The following is a 19,642-nucleotide window of genomic DNA, read 5'->3' as shown; positions in this document are numbered from 1 at the left end:
GAGCTGCTTTTGCTGCATCCCATAGGATTTGCATCATCGTGTTTTCATTTTCAATTTTTTCTAAGTATTTTTTTATTTCTTCAGTGATCTCTTGGTTATTTAGTAGTATATTGTTTAGTCTCCATTTGTTTGTATTTTTTAAGTTTTTTTCCTGTAATTGATATCTAGTCTCATACTGCTGTGGTTGGAAAAGATACTTGATACAGTTTCAATTTTCTTAAATTCAGCAAGGTTTCATTTGTGACCCAAGATATGATCTATCCTGGAGAACGTTCCATGAGCACTTGAGAAAAACGTGTATTCTGTTGTTTTTAAAGGAATGTCCTATAACTATCAATTAAGTCCATCTTGTTTAATGTGTCATTTAAAACTTGTGTTTCCTTATTTGTTTTCATTTTGGATGATCTGTCCATTGGTAACAGTGGGGTGTTAAAGTCCCCTACTATGATTGTGTTACTGTCGATTTCCCATTTTATGGCTGTTAGCATTTGCCTTATGTATTGGGGTGCTCGTATGTTGGCTGCATAAATATTTACAAATGTTATATCTTCTTCTTGGATTGATCCCTTGATCATTATATAGTGTCCTTCTTTGTCTCTTGTAATAGTCTTTAAAGTCTATTTTGTCTGATATGAGAATTGCTACTCCAACTTTCTTTTGATATCCATTTGCATGGAGTACCTTTTTCCATCCCCTCACTTTCAGTTTGTATGTGTCCCTAGGTCTGAAGTGGGTCTCTTGTAGACGATATATGTATGGGTCTTGTTTTTGTATCCATTCAGCCAGTCTATGTCTTTTGGTTGGAGCATTTAATCCATTTACATTTAAGGTAATTATCGATATGTATGTTCCTATTACCATTTTCTTAATTGTTTTTGTAGGTCTTTTCCTTCTTTTGTGTTTCCTGCCTAGAGAAGTTCCTTTAGCATTTGTTGTAGAGCTGGTTTGGTGGTGCTGAATTCTCTTAAACTTTGCTTGTGTTTAAAGCTTTTAATTTCTCTGTCGAATCTGAATGAGATCCTTTCTGGGTAGAGTAATCTTGGTTGTAGGTTTTCCCCATTCATCACTTAAAATATGTCCTGCCACTCCCTTCTGGCTTGCAGAGTTTCTGCTGAAAGATCAGCTGTTAACCTTATGCGGATCCCCTTGTATGTTAGTTGTTGCTTTTCCCTTGCTGCTTTTAATATTTTTTCTTTTTAATTTTTGATAGTTTGATTAATATGTGTCTTGGCGTGTTTCTCCTTGGATTTATCCTGTTAGGGACTCTCTGCACTTCCTGGACTTGATTGACTATTTCCTTTCCCATGTTAGGGAAGTTTTCAACTATAATCTCTTCAACTATTTTCTCAGATCCTTTCTTTTTCTCTTCTTCTTCTGGGACCCCTACAATTCGAATGTTAGTGCATTTAATGTTGTCCCAGAGGTCTCTGAGACTGTCCTTAATTCTTTTCATTCTTTTTCCTTTATTCTGCTCTGTGGTAGTTATTTCCACTATTTTATCTTCCAGGTCACTTCTCCGTTCTTCTGCATCAGTTATTCTGCTACTGATTCCTTTTAGAGAATTTTTAATTTCATTTATCGTGTTGTTCTTCATGTTTGTTTGCTCTTTAGTTCTTCTAGGTCCTTGTTAAACGTTTCTTGTATTTTCTCCATTCTGTTTCCAAGATTTTGGATCATCTTTACTACCATTAGTCTGAATTCTTTTTCAGGTAGACTGCCTATTTCCTCTTCATTTGTTTGGTCTGGTGGGTTTTTACCTTGCTCCTTCACCTTCTGTATGTTTCTCTGTCTTCTCATTTTGCTTAACTTACTGTGTTTGGGGTGTCCTTTTTGCAGGCTCAGGTTCATAGTTTCCGTTGTTTTCAGTGTCTGCCCCCAGTGGGTAAGGTTGGTTCAGTGACTTGTGTAGGCTTCTTGGTGGAGGGGACTGGTGCCTGTGTTCTTGTGGGTGGGGCTGGTTCTTGTCTTTCTAGTGGGCAAGGCTGTGTCTGGCAGTGTGTTTTGGGGTGTCTGTGAACTTTGTATCATTTTATGCAACCTCTCTTCTAATGGGTGGGGTTGTGTTCCTGTTGCTAGGTGATTGGCCTGGGGTGTCCAGCACTGGAGTTTCCTGGCTGCTGGGTGGAGCTAGGTGTTAGCGTTGAGACAGAGATCTCTGGGAGAGCTCTCGCCGATTGATACTATGTGTTGCTGGGAGGTCTCTGGTGGTCAAATGTCCTGAACTCGGCTCTCCCACCTCAGTGTCTCAGGCCTGACATCAGGCTGGAGCACCAAGACCCTGTCACTCACATGGCTCAGAAGAAAAGGGAGAAAAGAAAGAAAGAAAAAAAAAAATTTAAAAAAATAAATAAAATTAAATTTAAAAAAAATTTAATTATTGAAAAATATAGAAAAGTAATTTAAAAAAAGAGAAAAAAGGAAAAAAGAAGAGAGCAACCAAACCAATAAACAAATCCACCAATGATAACAATTGCTAAAATCTAAACTAAGATAAACATAAAACCAGAAACAAGTCAGTCACAGACAGCAAACCCCAAGTCTACAGTTGCTCCCAAATTCCACCACCTCAATTTTGGGTTGTTTCGTTGTCTATTCAGGTATTCCACAGATGCAGGGTACCTCTAGTTGCTTGTGGGGATTTAATCCACTGCTCCTGAGGCTGCATGGAGAAATTTCCCTTTTTCTTCTTTGTTCACACAGCTCCTGGGGTTCAGATTAGTTTTGGCCCCACCTCTGCGTGCAGGTTGCCCTCAGGCTTCTGTTCCCGTCCAGACAGTATGTGGTTAAAGCAGTGGCTGATTCGGGAGCTCTGGCTCACTCTTGCTGGGGAGAAGGAGGGGTACAGTATTTATAATTGGAAAGCAGGATGAGCCCGTGGCAGCAGAGGCTGGCATGACTTTGCAACAGCCTGAGGAGCACCGTTTGTTCTCCCGGGGAAGTTGTCCTTGGATCAGAGGACCCTGGCAGTAGTGGGCTGCACAGGCTCCCCTGGTGGCAGGGGGTGGGGGGGGGTGGTGTGTGTGGATAGTGACCTGTGCTTACACACAGGCTTCTTGGTGGCTGAAGCAGCAGCGTTAGCGTTTCACGCCTGTCTCTGGTGTCTGCGCTGGTAGCCGCAGCTCACGCCTATCTCTGGAGCTTGTTTAGGTGGTGCTCTGAATCCCCTCTCCTCACGCACCCCTGAAACAATGGTCTCTTGCCTCTTAGGCAGGTCCAGACTTTTTCCAGGACTCCTTTCCTGGCTAGCTTTGTATCACTAGCCCCCTTCAGGCTGTGTTCACGCAGCCAACTGCAGTCCTCTCCCTGGGATCTGACCCCCAAAGCCCAAGCCTCAGCCTCCAGCCCCACCCACCTCAGCAGGTGAGCAGACAAGCCTCTCGGGCTGGTGAGTGCTGGTCAGCACCGATCCTCTGTGCGGGAATCTCTCTGCTTTGCCCTCTGCACCCCTGTTGCTGCGCTCTCCTCCGTGGCTTCAAAGCTTCCCCACCCCCCACCCCCCATCTCTACAGTGAAGGGGCTTCCTAGTGTGTGGAAACTTTTCCTCCTTCACAGCTCCCTCCCAGAGGTGCAGGTCCTGTTCCTATTCTTTTGTCTCTGTTTTTTCTTTTTTCTTTTGCCCTACCCAGGTACATCGTGATTTTCCTGCCTTTTGGGAAGTCTGAGGTCTTCTGCCAGCATTCAGTAGGTTGTATTTTTGATGTATTTGTGGGGAGGAAGGTGATCTCCACGTCTTACTCCTCCGCCATCTTGAAGGTCTCCCTGTTTCTCTTTAAAATAAATTTACACTGGGTTTAATTCTGACTTTTGATGTAAATTTACATACATGAAACTTAATTTTAATTTTCACTAAACCTTATTCTTGAAAGGGAATTCATTTTTATCCTTATTGCATAAAGATAAAAAAATCAGAGCTAAATGTTTAGATATTTATGAAAAAATTTAGGTAATTACTTTTTAAATTATATACATTTCAGATGTACAGCATTAAAATTCAACATCTGTATACACTACTACTTAATTACTTTAAAAATTTGAGAGTCAAAAAATAGTAGTTATGATGGAAACCATTACATACTTATAGAATTATCTAAAATATTGTTATTTGCTTAGATTGAGTCTATTTTAAACATCTTTTTTAAACTTGAAGCTATTTTGCAGAAACATCAAGGTAAAGGACTGAACTTAAGAGTTGAAAATGTAGCATGTGAAACATACTCATGACGGTTTTAATTACATTTCTTGAGTCAAAGGACTTAGTGGGAAGTAAAAATTTTAAAACATGATTCATAATAAAACCGTCTGATGATGAGTGCTAAGTACAATTTAGGGGAAAAAATACATGAATTTTTATAAAATTCTCCACTTCATGTCTTTCAGATATATTTTACTTTCTTAATGTCATAAAAATCAATGCTCAAATGAACACTCAGGCATTAGATATAAACTACTCTATACTCAATTTTTCCAGTAAACAGAATGAAACCTAAAGCAGATAAATCATTGGTGTAATCTTCTGACATTATAAGTGACCAATCAAAGCAAGTTCATGCCATTGAATACTTTGATTTTCACCTTATAATGAGTATACTTATTTCTTGTTTCAGCTCCAACAGCTAAGGAGCTTATACGTTGTTTCTCTTGTTCCTACAAGAAAAAGCCAGCTATTCTGGGACTCATTAGAGAACTGAGGTTGCAGAGAAAACCACTGTGCCCAAAATCTGGAGAGATAGAAGCATCTGGGGATATGCAGGAACTGAGTTATGGTTCTGCTTACCTGGAGCAGAAGCCACTGGAGCTATAAACTGGTAGGAACACTTAAGTGGTCACTTTGAAGAACTGCTGGAGGCTGAATGTGGACTATATTTAGAGTGAGAAACCCTGGGAGCCACAGTCTTAGGGAAACCCACAGACATCCATGGACTTCTCCTCCTGGAATACTATCAGGTTATAATTAATCAAAGAAAGATCCATCCTAGGCTCTGGAATGCAGAGGGGGAAAGTAACCATTGTAAAATACACATAGATCCTTTTAGATAAAAAAAGGCCGACACTCCAAGGGAAAGAACTTTTCTAGAGGACAACTCTGAAACTTACTGGTAGCTGGGGAAGGAAATTCCTCCCTATTCTAGCTACCTCCAAACTTTCTGTCTCACCTAAAGGAGAAGAAAGGAAAACAATAGTCAACAGAGGTAAAAGCTGTAAGGCTGTAGATTGAGAATGCTTCAGCCAGAGAAGGGAATAAGGGATAGAATTTAAAAACAGCTATTCCAATAGAGATACACTGTGAGGGTCACTGTTCTGATACATATACCCACTGGTAGACTGAGATTTAATCAGATTATATAACGTTCTTATTCTTCTAAACTTGCTGCCACACCAACAGTGTTCTGGAATAACAATGACTTGCAAATGAAGAAATGCAAGAAACAAATTCTATCTGGGTTTAGTATTTAACATTTTTTAATTTATATGTTTTATGTATTTTTCACTTATCCCTGGTTTTCTACTCAAATCTTGGGGTTTGGTATGACACAAGTGGCAGGATAAAGTAGTAACAAAGTCAAAGAAGAATAGCACAGGTGCTTAAGGAAGATACAATATAGTGTCAGGATTAAATATTTCCAAAGGTTAGAGCAATCTCCAGGCAAAGAGTCAAGATGTGAAGCTTGTTAGCATCATCATTATCATTATTAGTACGGTTCACATATTCAGTGTCTGTCTTTTATATATTATATATTGTGTATTATGTTCTGTATGTCATAAGGCACAAGTGGTCCATCTCTATCTTCTATTACTAAACACATAATATTATCCCAATTGTGGCAATTTTTCAATTACTAATCTCCCAGCTCCATATCCCCACCCTCTATACTCTGCTCTCTGAAGCTGCCACTGGGATTCAGCAAACCACATTTTTGCTTTGCCAGATGGCTCCCTGTTAGTCTCTGCAAATAGGGCATTCTGAAAGGAGACAGCAAAGCCAGAGGAGGAAAAAGTTCTTTCCTCTTTTCTCTCTGCTTCTTACAGGTTTTCTGTGGGCTTACTGACTCCTCACTGTTCTTTTGAGGGTCACACCTGAATGCTTCCTCATTCCTTATAGCAGTTCCTTTCATGCAGGAGATGAATCCAGTTTGCAGATGAATCAAACACTTACAGACAACTACATCATATCCCAGCGCCAGCCAGTTGGTACCACCTCCAAAGGTCTATGTCCCAATCCAACGGGGTGCCTCTCTTGAGTTCAGAGACACTTCATCCAAAGAGCAATACCTTCTCCTCCAGGACAGACTTTGAGCTACATGGGGGCCCCTCTCTAATTTCTTAAATCTTAATAATTTCCTCCTTTTGCCATTTTTCTTCAGATCTAAGAGGGTACCTACTCCCTGCAATTGCCACCTCCTTGATATCTTAAAGTTCTCTTATTGTCTTTGAAGTCACCTAGCTAGCAAAATTATACCTAATTAACACTTTGTAAAATATTGATTTCTCTCTGTTAGAATAACAGAGTGCTTTCTTTTTCCATACTGGAGACTGACTGCTTTATCCATTGCCACAGAGCATGTCCTCATACCTAGAGACTGTAGAGATGAGAATTAAACTAAAGAGCTGAACCATTCTAAAACTGAGTTCTTTCAACCATACACTACTATACTGGATATTGCAAAGACAGGGAACCTACACTGCTATTGGAAGAAAAGGTAACCAGCCATTTGACATTGTAGTAGTTTAACCATAGATGCCTGAATCTTAGCTACCAAACTGTAGTTGAAGGGAAAGCAAAACAAGTGAAAACAAAGAAACAGAGACACAGATTAACAACATAAACTCATGGTACAATCTATTGTAAGAATTGTGGTGCTCAAGAATGAGTTAATATTTAATGATTATTTTTGAGGCTTTTGTACACGTCTGTAAAAAAGAGAGCTTTTCTGAGACACATACAAATGAAAACAAAAGATTCTGCCCTAAAATGTGAGATCAGAATGGATGAAATTCCTGCCATTTAAGTCAATACCATTTGGAAAACTTAGAAGTGGAACTGAGTGCAATTTGGAAAGGATGCAGAATCTCAAAATCAGACAGGTTTTTAGAAGTATTTTTTAATGGAGATGGTAACCCTATTGTAAATCTGAAAAGTTACTTAAAAGTAGTTCATATAAACCAAATTTTTTTGATCCTTAATTTATTTTATCTTTGGTTCCTTCTTATCTGCAGAAAAGATAGCACCACCATAGGAAAAAAAAATCTAAATACACAGCATCTTTGCTTACAATGCACACAGGCAGTATATTTAGTTCTAATAACAGTTTAATCAACGATGCTTGTTAGTATTAGTCTATATATGCAAGAGAATGATCAAGAAGCCAATGAGACTCTGAGTCCTTTCACACAGAGGAAGGTCTCACAGCTAATTAAAGCGCTGTGAAGTCTTTTGAGGGTCTATGACCACCATCAACTTTGCTGCTTTATCTTAGATGCCAACCTCTTCATCAACACTTGCTGAATAAACTTATTTCTTCTAATCTATTTTCAGGCTCTGCTTTGCTTATGACAAATTTTAGTTATGATGTACATTGGGAGGTACGGATCTTACTTCACTTAGCAGCCTGTTAAATTCTCCAAAGTTGAAAGCCATGCCTTTCTTATTTTAGAAACAACCACTGCTTAGCATAGAACTTTGCACCCAATAAGATTCAAGCATATTAGTTTAAAAAAAATTTTTGGCCCTATTACTGAGCTTGAAGAAATCAGTAAGATAATATAATTTACTAATGGATTGGGACTGCCATATATACACTAATATGTATAAAATGGATAACTAATAAGAACCTGCTGATAAATAAATAAATAAATAAATAAATACATACATACATACATACCATACCCTACCCTACCCTACCCTACCATATCATACCATACCATACCAAAAAAAAAGAAAGATCAACGATGGGGGTTAATAACTTCCCAAGATCAAAATACCTATCAGCCTTAGCAGAATAAAATGTACTAATATGTAAAAAAAAAAAAAAAAAAAAAAAGGTATACTTTAAAGAAAATATTATGGTATACATGATTTGGCCTGTAATCAATCCATCCTTAGCAAATATGGGCTGAATAACAATGCAGTCCTAATCTTAGCTTGAGGACACACACAGTCAACCTGTTATAATTAATGTAATATATGACACATTAAATTCATATATAGACATATCTTTCCATGTGTAAACCTTTACGTACAGTTTTCACTGCATCCTTCTGCCTAATTTAATTATGTACCTTTGCAATGATCACATGAGTTAAATTTTATGAGTTAAAATTTCAGTTTATATTTCTGTAATATTTCCTACTTTTAAATAAATTTCCAATTTTTATACCTTACTGAAACACTGGAAATAATTTCAAAATTGTAAATCCTACTGTTTTATCTCTATCACAATTAGGAATGTTTTAAAGGGTTTAAAACACATCTGCAGATGTGACTGAATTAGTAATTGAATTATTTGTATATTTCTCCTTTCAAAACTATATTATTTCTAATTAAAATAATGTATGCTTATTGATTTAATAGCACTCAAACTTCACTAAGGAAAGTCATGTTAAAAATTGATGTGTTCCTTTCATACTTTTTCACACTACACTTATTTCCATATAGATGGGATCAGTTATACATGCTATTTTACAATTGGATTCTTTAACCTAAAATGTAGCTATTTTCTAAATCAATAACTATGGAGCTAATTCATTTTCTGATGATTTTATTTTTCTCATTGGTATAAAATCTGCTTCAGTAATTATCTTAGAAACTGCAATCTTATTAACTACTGCTTTATGTCTCTGACAAATTCCTAGAAGGAAAACTTACAGGTCAAAGTGTTTTCCTGTTTTAAAATGTTATGGATACCATCAGACTTCATTTCATAAAGATAATTAGTTCATAATTCTACCAGCAGTTTTGAGATATACTCATTAAAGTTATATCAATCTTAGCAACTTTATAAAAAAATGTACCTTTTACTACCGTTATGTTTGCACATCGTTTCTCATGTTTTTATGTACTTCTGTTTTCTACTCTGTGAATATTGTTTATATAACTTCCCCAATTTCAACTGGTTTTATTTTAATGATTTTATCAATTTATAACATATACATTTAGCTACAAACCACTCATGCAGCCATTCACACACTCTCTTTCCCCCTATGCTGCTTAACTCCAATGAGTTCAGTGACATTGAAATCCCATAAGACGAAAGCAGCCTGGCCCCTTAATCACTGCTTGAGGGACGGCCATCAACTAGTCAGGAATATCTGTTTGGGGATCAATGTGGACAAAGATAAATCCTGTTGTTTTAAGACACCGAATGTTGAGTTTTTCTGTTACTGGAATTCAATTGTCCTGCCTGACATATTCAGAATATACAATTTTAAAAATCAATCTGTCAATGGTTTGCTTTATGGCACCTGTGTTTCTGATTGTTTAAGTTTTCCATTTCCGTGAGATCCTAAAAAACATTCTTCAATAATTTCTTGTAATTGCATCATTTTAACCTTTGCTATTAATTTTTAATAAAACCAGATTTATGGCCTGGTTTAATCAGATCAGTTAAAAATAAGAAAAATAAAACTTTTTGTTTTTGCAAACATATCACTAAAATTTGGGAGTCTCCATTCACATATTAGTCATAAGTTATATAAATGATAATACTAATATTATGTACATTATAAAGCATAAGTTAAAATAGAAAATAAAACAAAGATCAAAACAATTCATAAACTATATTATCAATAGATATAATTACACACATACATAAACATTAATACATATATAATTTTATGTGTTCAATCATAATTTACAATTAAGTTTACAAGGAGATGTAAATATGTATTCCTTTTCAGTTAAGAACAAAAATACCAAAAAAAGTATAAAAGGAAGAGGTGTTCAGCTCATGAAGAACTTATTTTTATTAAATAAAAAACTAGAAACAGTTGAGAACAAGGAATATGCAATACTATATACAAAAGTTTTTACCCTTTTTTCCTTTTCAAAAATCATTACTACAGAATAGTGGATTGTTTAAGCTTTAAAAAAAGCATAAATGCACTTCCTTGGTGGTGCAGTGGTTGAGAATCTGCCTGCCAATGCAGGGGACACTGGTTCGAGCCCTGGTCTGGGAAGATCCCACATGCCGTGGAGCAACTAGGCTCGTGAGCCACAACTACTGAGCCTGCGCGTCTGGAGCCTGTGCTCCGCAACAAGAGAGGCCGCGATAGTGAGAGGCCCACACACTGTGATGAAGAGTGGCCCCTGCTTGCCGCAACTAGAGAAAGCCCTCGCACAGAAATGAAGACCCAACACAACCAAAAAATAAATAAACAAAAAAAATATAAAAATAAATTAATTTAAAAAAAAAAGCATAAGAGATCACAAAGTCCAACACTCACTGAGATCCACAAATTTTATGTAACTTTTATAAGTCAAGCGTTAATTAACTTAGTTCTTCTATAAATATAATAATCAGTAGAAGAGAACTAGACAATTTGATTTTTATCTGGTCTTTACAAATCTCTGTCTCTGTCTATGTACATGTATATGTATGTGTGTGTCTGTGTGTATTCTAAGTGATCTGTTTCCATGAGACCTAAAAAGATAAATCATACCCTAGGCGATGATTAAAATTTAAGTCATCTATGATCCACAAATAAATACACATTACTAGAGGAATATGAAACTATGTTAATATTTCCAAATATTTGCTCCACGGAAATTAGTTTTAAAGTATTTATGACTAAAGACATATTGTAAATATATATATTTTTTTATTTTTTCTTGGTAGAATTTTATGAAATGATTATTGAAGACTATTTATGTGTTATTTACATAAAAAGACATTTTGGTAAATTTGCTTTGAAATATTTGCTCAACAAATAACACATATTTATTGACCACTATAAACCATATTCATTCAGACATTTAAAAAAATTGAGCACCTAATAAATGCACTAGGTTTGAAACTAAGATTAATCTGCCAATAAATAGACATGATCCCTCTTATGAATTCACAGATATTATTCTAATCACAAAAATGAACCTAAAATTGTAATTTAATCATAAAGTATAATTCTTTGTTGTTTAGTTTGTATTTTTATATATCCATTGTCCATTTGGAAACTCTTTTGAGAAGTGACTATTTCCTTGGTCCAGTGGTCTTTAGTGTCACTGGTCTTTTTCTTATTGCTTTGTAAGACTTTTGTATACAAAAATTTTCATTGTTCCTATGGTTTCTCTGTGAATTTTCTATTTTTATAAAAAATATTCCATTATTCTTATAAAACATATTTAATAAATAATAATAAAATATAATAAATAATTAATTTTCCCACACCATTAATTTAAATCTATTATTTATATATATATATAACAAATATGACCTTTTTAAGCTCTTTATTATGCTTAGTTAGTCTATTGAAGTACCTTGTGTCAATATCAAACTTTCAAATTTTAAGTTTATAAATCTTGATTTCTAGTAGCATGTGTCCTTCTCTACATCTCTTTCTTAAGCTTTATTTCTTTATTTTCCTTCTCTTCCTTTTTATCCTTTACTTTCTCTTTATTCTTATTTTTTTTTCTCTTCCATTTCCTAAACTGTGAAGACTATCCTTGAACTTTTATGCCTGTCTATGAATGTTTAAATCAGCATAAATTCCATGAAAAGTCCTGTAAGAATTTTGCGTGGAATCATGTTTAACTTGTGGATTAACTCTGGGACAGTTGTCATTTTCATTAAATTATTAAATTATCTATCCATGTCCATGATATAGCTATTTATTTAGGTCTTATTATTTCCTCCAATAAATTTCTCTAATTTACTCTCATAATATTTTGACAAATTTATTCCCCTACTTGCAGCTTATTTTTCTCCTAATTTTTATTTCAAGAGGGTAGAGATTTTAAAACAGAAAGTATAATTTGATATGATACTCTCAGGCCTAAATAGGAAAATGTTAATTAAAAAAATATTAAAGACTTCCAGTCTGGATAAAATGGCATAGACGTGTTTCTTGCTCCTCTTCTCTAAGGATAAATTCTGCAAATAACATAAAAGGCAACCACAGGAGAACTCTAGAAGGTGGAAATTGGGAGCAAACTAGTTCAGGACCACAGAACTGGAGGAACGACATAAAAGCAAGGTGTTTTATATTTCTACTCCCAATGGAAGAAAGCAACACAGGCCTAGCATTTTCTGGTCCAAAACCTAACAACAGAAGGAAGACCAGGTAGGCTCATTCCTTCCCAGGATGGAACCGAAGCCCTTGGACAATACCAAACAATCCCTGTACCATCTGGCTACCAACAACAGGCACCTACTGGGAGCCCTGATAACCATAAGTGGCCAGGGGAAGAGCCTGGGGAAACTGTCCACACTAGTTTGAAACTCCCTCTCCTGATCAAGAGGCACATGGGTGGCTGGGCAACACAGGAAAAAGGGACCCACCACAAGCAATCCTTCATGGAAGCTTCTTTGTCCCTACAGGCAAACCAGGACTCTTCTTTTTCATGGAGTGACACCAGATTACTCAGTCAGCCTCAACAGTGGAGATTCAGCCCAAACAAGTGGCCCTGCCCAGGATGCCCCTTTGTCCCTTTGTCCCTAAGCATCCTTTTCCCTGCCCAGAGATAGAAGGTTGATGAAATACCAGTAGGGGAAATCCTGTCCCAACAAATGCCTAGCACAGGAAACACTTTCCTTCCCCCACAGGCAAGGGAATTCATCACAGCTGAAGACTGGATAGAGAAGCCTCTTCATCCCTTAGAGATTGAAACTCACTTTTCTAAACCCCTCATGAGAGACATCTGGTGGTTAGTACTGGAAATAGCCCTCCTACTCCCTCAGGCAGCCACAGCAGCACCAGATAAGCCAAGGAGACCAAAATAACACTGCAAAGTCTGCAAATGAAACTATTGTTGGACCCAGAGCCCACAAAAGTAGACCAGGATCTATGAGCTGAACTTAAGCAGGGGAGGTGCCTGATAAAATAAAGGGTATAAATAGATCCGGAAGTATCCTACATAATAGGCAAAATGTCCAGGGTACAATACAAAGTCATTCATCATATTAAGAACCAGAAAAATCACAACTTGGAGGAGAAAATAAAATCACTGACACCAACACCAGAATGAATCAAATGGAATTAGTCCATAAGGATTTTAAAGTAGTCATCATAAAAATGCCTTAAAAACCAATTTGGAATTTTCTTAAAGCAAACAACAAAAAATTAAATCATCAAGGAAATAAAAATTATAAAAAAAGCAAATGTAAATTATGGAATTGAAAAATATAATAACAGAAATAAAAAGGCATGCTAGATGGACTCAACAGTAGAGTGTAGATGACAGAAGATGGAATCAGTGAAGTTGAGGACAGATCAATTGATTTACCTAGTCTCAGTCACTGAAAGAAAACAGACTGGAAAAAAACATTAACGGAGATTAAAGGATCCATGGGATGATAACAAAAGGTCCTATATTGTGTCTTCTATGTCCCAGAAAGAGAAGAGAAAGAGAATTGGGCTGAAAGAGTATCTGAAGAAAATGGCCCAAAACTTCCAAATTTGGCAAAAGACACAACAGATTTAAGAAACTGAGCAAATCTCAGACGATAAAGCTGAAGAATTCTAGGTCAAAACATATCATAATAAAACTCCTGAAAACAAAAGACAAAGAAAAAAATTGTGAAAGCAGCCAGAGAGAAATGGAACATGAACTATAGGGGATGCCAATTCTAATCACATGATTTCTAATCTGGAACCAAGGAGACCAGAAGGAAGTGGCATACCATTGTTCAAGTGGTAAAAGACCAGAATTTTCTATCAAGAAAAAAATAATTCTTTAGAAATGAACATGAAATAAAGACATTCTCAGATGAAGGAAAACTAAAAGAATTTGTCTCTAGCAGACCTAAAAATTGGCTATTGGAAGTTCTTCAAATAGAAAGGAAATAATAAAAAGAAATCTTAGATTATCAGGAAAGAAGAAAGAACAATGAAAGAACATAAATATGAATATATACAATTGACTATCTCCTTCATGATTTTATAAATTATTTTTGAAGATTAAACAAAAATAATAACAGCTAACAGACCGTTAAGGGACTCATAGATGTTTGCTATTTGGCCTGAACAGTGTGTAAAACGATATGAAGGCTTTATGAGGAATATACTCCACAGTTTGGCCAAAATCCCACGCCCTAATCCCTGTTTTACACCCAATCTCAAGGTCAAATCTTATTTAAAGTGACACTTACAGGACTGGTAGAACTTGCATGAGAGATTTAGAAAGGAGTGGGATTCCAAAGGAATGGAGTTAGAAATAGTACATAGTTTTTCAGAGTGATAATTTATTTATTGTCCCATCTGCGAAGGAGTTATCAAATATCTGTAACCTTTTCTTTGTGTTCTGAAAACTGTAGTGTTTTAAAATACATAAAAATGTACTTCATCATTTTCAAAATGTACTAATAAAATTAATGCATTGTTGCACATTAAGTTAAAATACATTTGTGGGAAACTGAATATTTTACTTTTTTTCTGAGCATGACAAAAATTGTAGCATTGTGTTTTTACAGAATACAAAAGTGCAAATATTTTTGTAAAGAACTATAGACTATGAAAATACTTTCATTTTCTCTTGATCTTATAAATAGCTACAAAACAGAAGGAAATAAATTACTCCTTTTTTACTATAGCTTTTTGCCTATTCACAACAGATGTTGTTTCCACAAATTAGTTTATAATTTCTTTCATAACTCAGACAGAACAACCCTTCAATTTATAGTCAGGAAATAGATATAGTGCTACATATAATTCTAGTAATTATGTAACAAAACTGCACTTTGCTATATGAAAACGTTGGCCAACAATCATTCAGTTTAGTGTTGGGGCAACTTAATCTTCTCTTGCAACAGCTATGCAAGGCTCAGTCACAAACAACAGATTTGCCAGACTTCCACTGAGTGAAAAGTAAATGATCAGTATGAAAGTTAATAGCTAGACACCTAGCCAGCTAGTTAAATAGAGCTGATCTGTACTGCATGCAATGAATGCAAAATTTTTTTTGGGGGGGGGAATGGGGGTTGGAAACATAATCAATTTTCTACTTCATAGAACTCCAATATACTTGTCATCTAGTTTACAAATAATAATAACAACTGTGGTTTAAATAAAATGTTTTCTTTTTCTAAAGAAAAATAATTCAGTAATATTTGAATTTGATACCATATCTTAGAGTCTTGGATTTGAGAAGATGTTATTTTAGATAACACAGTTCAGAATGAAAAAGTTGTAATTTATAAACAGTGGTGGGGAAGAATGGTGTATATAGTTCAGGAAATTTATAACTCTTAAATTAAGAGCCTAGGGTCACTTTCAAGGTTTTTCAATTTATTCAATATTATGTTCATTTTATATCTTATAGACCTGAAATAGAATTTCATTAATGGTAAAATGATTAGGTTGAATGTCCTAGGGAATCACTGCTCATCTTAATATTTTACATTGGTTAATAATTTATATTCCAATGGTATTTTCTATTCATTATTTTATTTTAAGGTTAAAATATTTTATAAAATAGCTGAGGCAAGCTTACCAAACACACTTTACAGGACATATTGAAATTCAGAGAAGGAAAATAACTGTCCAAGTCCCACAGTATGTAGGTGGCAAAGGTCAAAATACAAGTCAATTTTACCATCTTGGCAACTTTTATTCAATGGCTACACAAAAACAGATATCCTTGTTATTTATAATACAAATAAGTGCATTATTTTGGAAATACATGCTTTTTAAAGTGTGATATGTTTCTATGTATTCAAACTTCTATAGAATCTAATAATTTACTTTGTGTCATAACAGTGAGTCTGAGGAGAACAGAGGGAAGTCAGTTTCAATGATGGGTTCCTGGGACTGAGACCACATAATGCCCTCAGAGACCAGTGGCCAAAATCAACATTTCTATGAACTTGAACAATTGAAAGTTATATGTCCCACGCCTTAATTGATCTGCTTTGTGGGAAATCAAGGATTAGAGCATATTTCCACATAGTGATGGGAAGCAGGACTTTTAGATATATCATGTATTGATTTTAGTTAGTAAAAAGACCGCCACACACATCTTCTTTAGAATGTGAGATCCTAAGAGGCCAAAGAGTTGATATTAAATCTTACAATCATTACCATGTTGGACTTTAGATGGGCAGGAGAAGAAGCGCCAGGACCTGCAGGCATGATATCTCCACTCAGAAAGTGAAAACACAAGATCAAGTGATGCAAAATCTGTTTTGAATCTTGGTGGGGTAAATAGTTTGTACTAAAAAAGATATATTAAGATGAGCAGTGATTCCCTCTGGATTAACAGTATGCACCTGTATGCCTTTTCCTGTACTTTTACATATTTTTTTCTCTTATGGGTCAATGTTGCTAGTATGAAAGTGGCTCCCCAAGCAAGACAGGGACTTTGCTGCATGAGACATTTTTCCCTGTGTAAGGAGGAAAAGAGCACAGACACAAGATAACTAAAAGCTGAGTTTTAATCTTGAAGAGATAAGAATCTAGCACAGGTAAATAACACTGTTAAATTGACAGCATTTTAAGGCCCTAAGGAATGTATCTCCTGAATTACCTGTGGCCAGGTCACAGATGCCTATTCTCACCTAGCATCTACAGAGCTGAACTACCAGCTTTGTGCAGAATTGGGATTTAATTTCTAACCTAAAATACTAAGACTTGAGAAATATATGACACACTATCATTTGAAATTTGACTTTTAGTCAGTTGTCTATACAGAGTGAAAAATAAAAACTGATGAAATTAATCATATTTGTAATAGATCTCCATGAAAACAATGCTATGGAAAAAATTACCTGAAATTTTAGGCATTTTTAACAAAATGCAAGGTCAAGATTTGTATTTTCTATACATATAAATGTGTTTTATCTGGTAAGGAACTTTCCCTGGTTTACAACATTATGATTAGGAGGCTGCTTGACACAAAAAGTGTAGGAAAATATACAAATTTTTAAAAATGAAACTATATTTTTTCACTCATTGTTTGTAAAATAATATTTTTAAATTAAACATTTTGTTTTCCCACTTAATTATTTTTGCTTTTGTTACCTGAGCTTTTGGTGTCATATTAAAAAACTGCCAAGGCCAATGTCAAGAAGCATTTTTCCATATATTTTCTACTAGAAGCTTTATGGTTTCAGACTTTTTTGTTTAATCCATTTTGAGTTGATTTTTGTGTATGGTCCAATTTCATTCTTTGGCATGTGGATATTCAGTTTTTCCAACACTATTTACTGAAGAGACTATCCTTTTTATGATAGCCTTTCATGAAATATTAAAGAGAAGGGAGAATTGATTATTTAAGCCAATGACTTTTCCTTAAATGTATATAATTATGTAGATTAGGTTTAATGAAAAATAGTTAGGAATGATAATCAAATAATACAAGGAAAATAAATATCAGTGCTTTAGAAATCTGAAGCAATGTATAGTAATTTTCAGAAGCTCCAAAGACTTAAGTAAATTAAGATTGTGAATTAGTTGACATCACTCTGTGCCTTCCATCCTACCAGAACTTTTTGTAAATGATAAAGGTGGATAAATATGTGTGAAAAGAGTTTATCTTTCAAACTAAACTGAGATCCTTACATTCCTGAAGCAAAGGACCTGCAGCTTCTTGGCCTCCTCTCTGCGTCTGATAAAAATCAGACCAGCTTAAGCACGATTTACTTAGAAGTTAAAAGATGATGCAATTTATATGTATTCTATATATGCCTCACTGAATAAAACAAGAACCATAATAAGATAAATACTTGATTTGGTAACTTAGTTTCACATTAATTAAAAAAATGTTATAATGTGATATGATTAAAAATTATATAACTCTCACTAGAGATTTTTAAATTTAAGTTTTGAATAGTAATACAGATTACCTCAGATGAAAGTCTTATATTTCTTCTTAAACTATTCACTATTTATCTGACTAAACAGGATGCATGCCTAGTTCTAAATATCCCTATGGTGAAACTGTCTTGTAATAACCTGCTTGGCATTTATTTCATTGTTATACAACAATTTTTCTAAATACAGAGTTTCTTTCAGGGACTATAGTTATTATACACTATGTTTATATTTCTGTACTTCTTCCATGGAAATTAACTAAGATTCTGAAACTAAACTAAAAAGCATAAGCAATGCAAATCAGTATTCATTTTAACATAATTAGTATATTAAAAATAAAGAGTGGTGCAGTGGTTGAGAATCTGCCTGCTAATGCAGGGGACACGGCTTCCCTGGTGGCGCAGTGGTTGAGAATCTGCCTGCTAATGCCGGGGACACGGGTTCGAGCCCTGGTCTGGGAGGATCCCACATGCCGCGGAGCAACTAGGCCCGTGAGCCACAACCACTGAGCCTGCGCGTCTGGAGCCTATGCTCCGCAACGAGAGAGGCCACGATAGTGAGAGGCCCACGCACCACGATGAAGAGTGGCCCCTGCTTGCCGCAACTAGAGAAAGCCCTAGCACAGAAACGAAGACCCAACATAGCAATCAATCAATCAATCAATAAATCTTTAAAAAAAAAAAAGGGTATTACTCAATGTTTTTCAAGATATCTTCAAATACAATATTAATAGAAACTAATATCAATACACTTTTTCTTTTATTCCTTACAATATATATGCACATGTATATACAACAGTATTATATGTATACATGTACATATGTATATATGCACATGTATATGGGTCAGTAATATTATTATAAATACATTGTATCAATATATTATAATCTATTGACCCATAGCAATTTCTCAGGACTATTTGTTCCATTGCTACTACCATCCCAGTTGTCATCAGTTATTTTTCAGTCATTTTCCTCAACCTCATTCGGTTATTAGTAGACAATTTTAATTTTCTCAACTTTAGATTCAAACTGAATTCAAGATCCATATTGGCTGTTTATTCATTATATGACTTTATTTCCTGTTTTATCTGGAATTTAAATTCGTAATCTATTCAATGATAATAATAACCCCTAACCTATCTGTTACACTGTGGTATTATGTGAAAATCAAAGGGGAACAGACAAAATACTTTCTAAATTATAAATCTCTAAAATTTATTAAGGTTACAATTTTACTGATATTATAGAAACACAAATTTAGCAGATAAAAAGAAATCCATTATTCTATCCTAAAACATTCCCTAGTCTTACTTCAATGTTTATATTTATTAGAATTTTGAGCAGCAACAATTTTAAAGCTAAGTAACCTATGGATAATGTCCGAAATACACAAAAATAATTTATAATACACAAAATTACATAATACTTTGTTAAATAAAAGTTCATATAACTTTAACTGATGAGAGGACAATTATTCTTCTAATATACTACTAGTTGGAGAAATCATATTTAAGTCACAAACATAATAAGAAATAAACTATTTCCTTTTTTTCACTGAAAACATCATGCACAATGGAATACCCCTTGAATGTGAAATTCTGTTTGTCAGTGTGCTTTTGTAAGACAAATTGCTTTTTTAAATCTCTAACCTTACAAAGGGCAGTTTAGAAAACTTTGCTAGC

This window comes from Balaenoptera ricei, chromosome 4, assembly GCF_028023285.1.
Source record: "Balaenoptera ricei isolate mBalRic1 chromosome 4, mBalRic1.hap2, whole genome shotgun sequence".
Classification (NCBI taxonomy): Eukaryota; Metazoa; Chordata; class Mammalia; order Artiodactyla; family Balaenopteridae; genus Balaenoptera; species Balaenoptera ricei.
Note: the sequence above shows the minus strand (reverse complement) of the source record.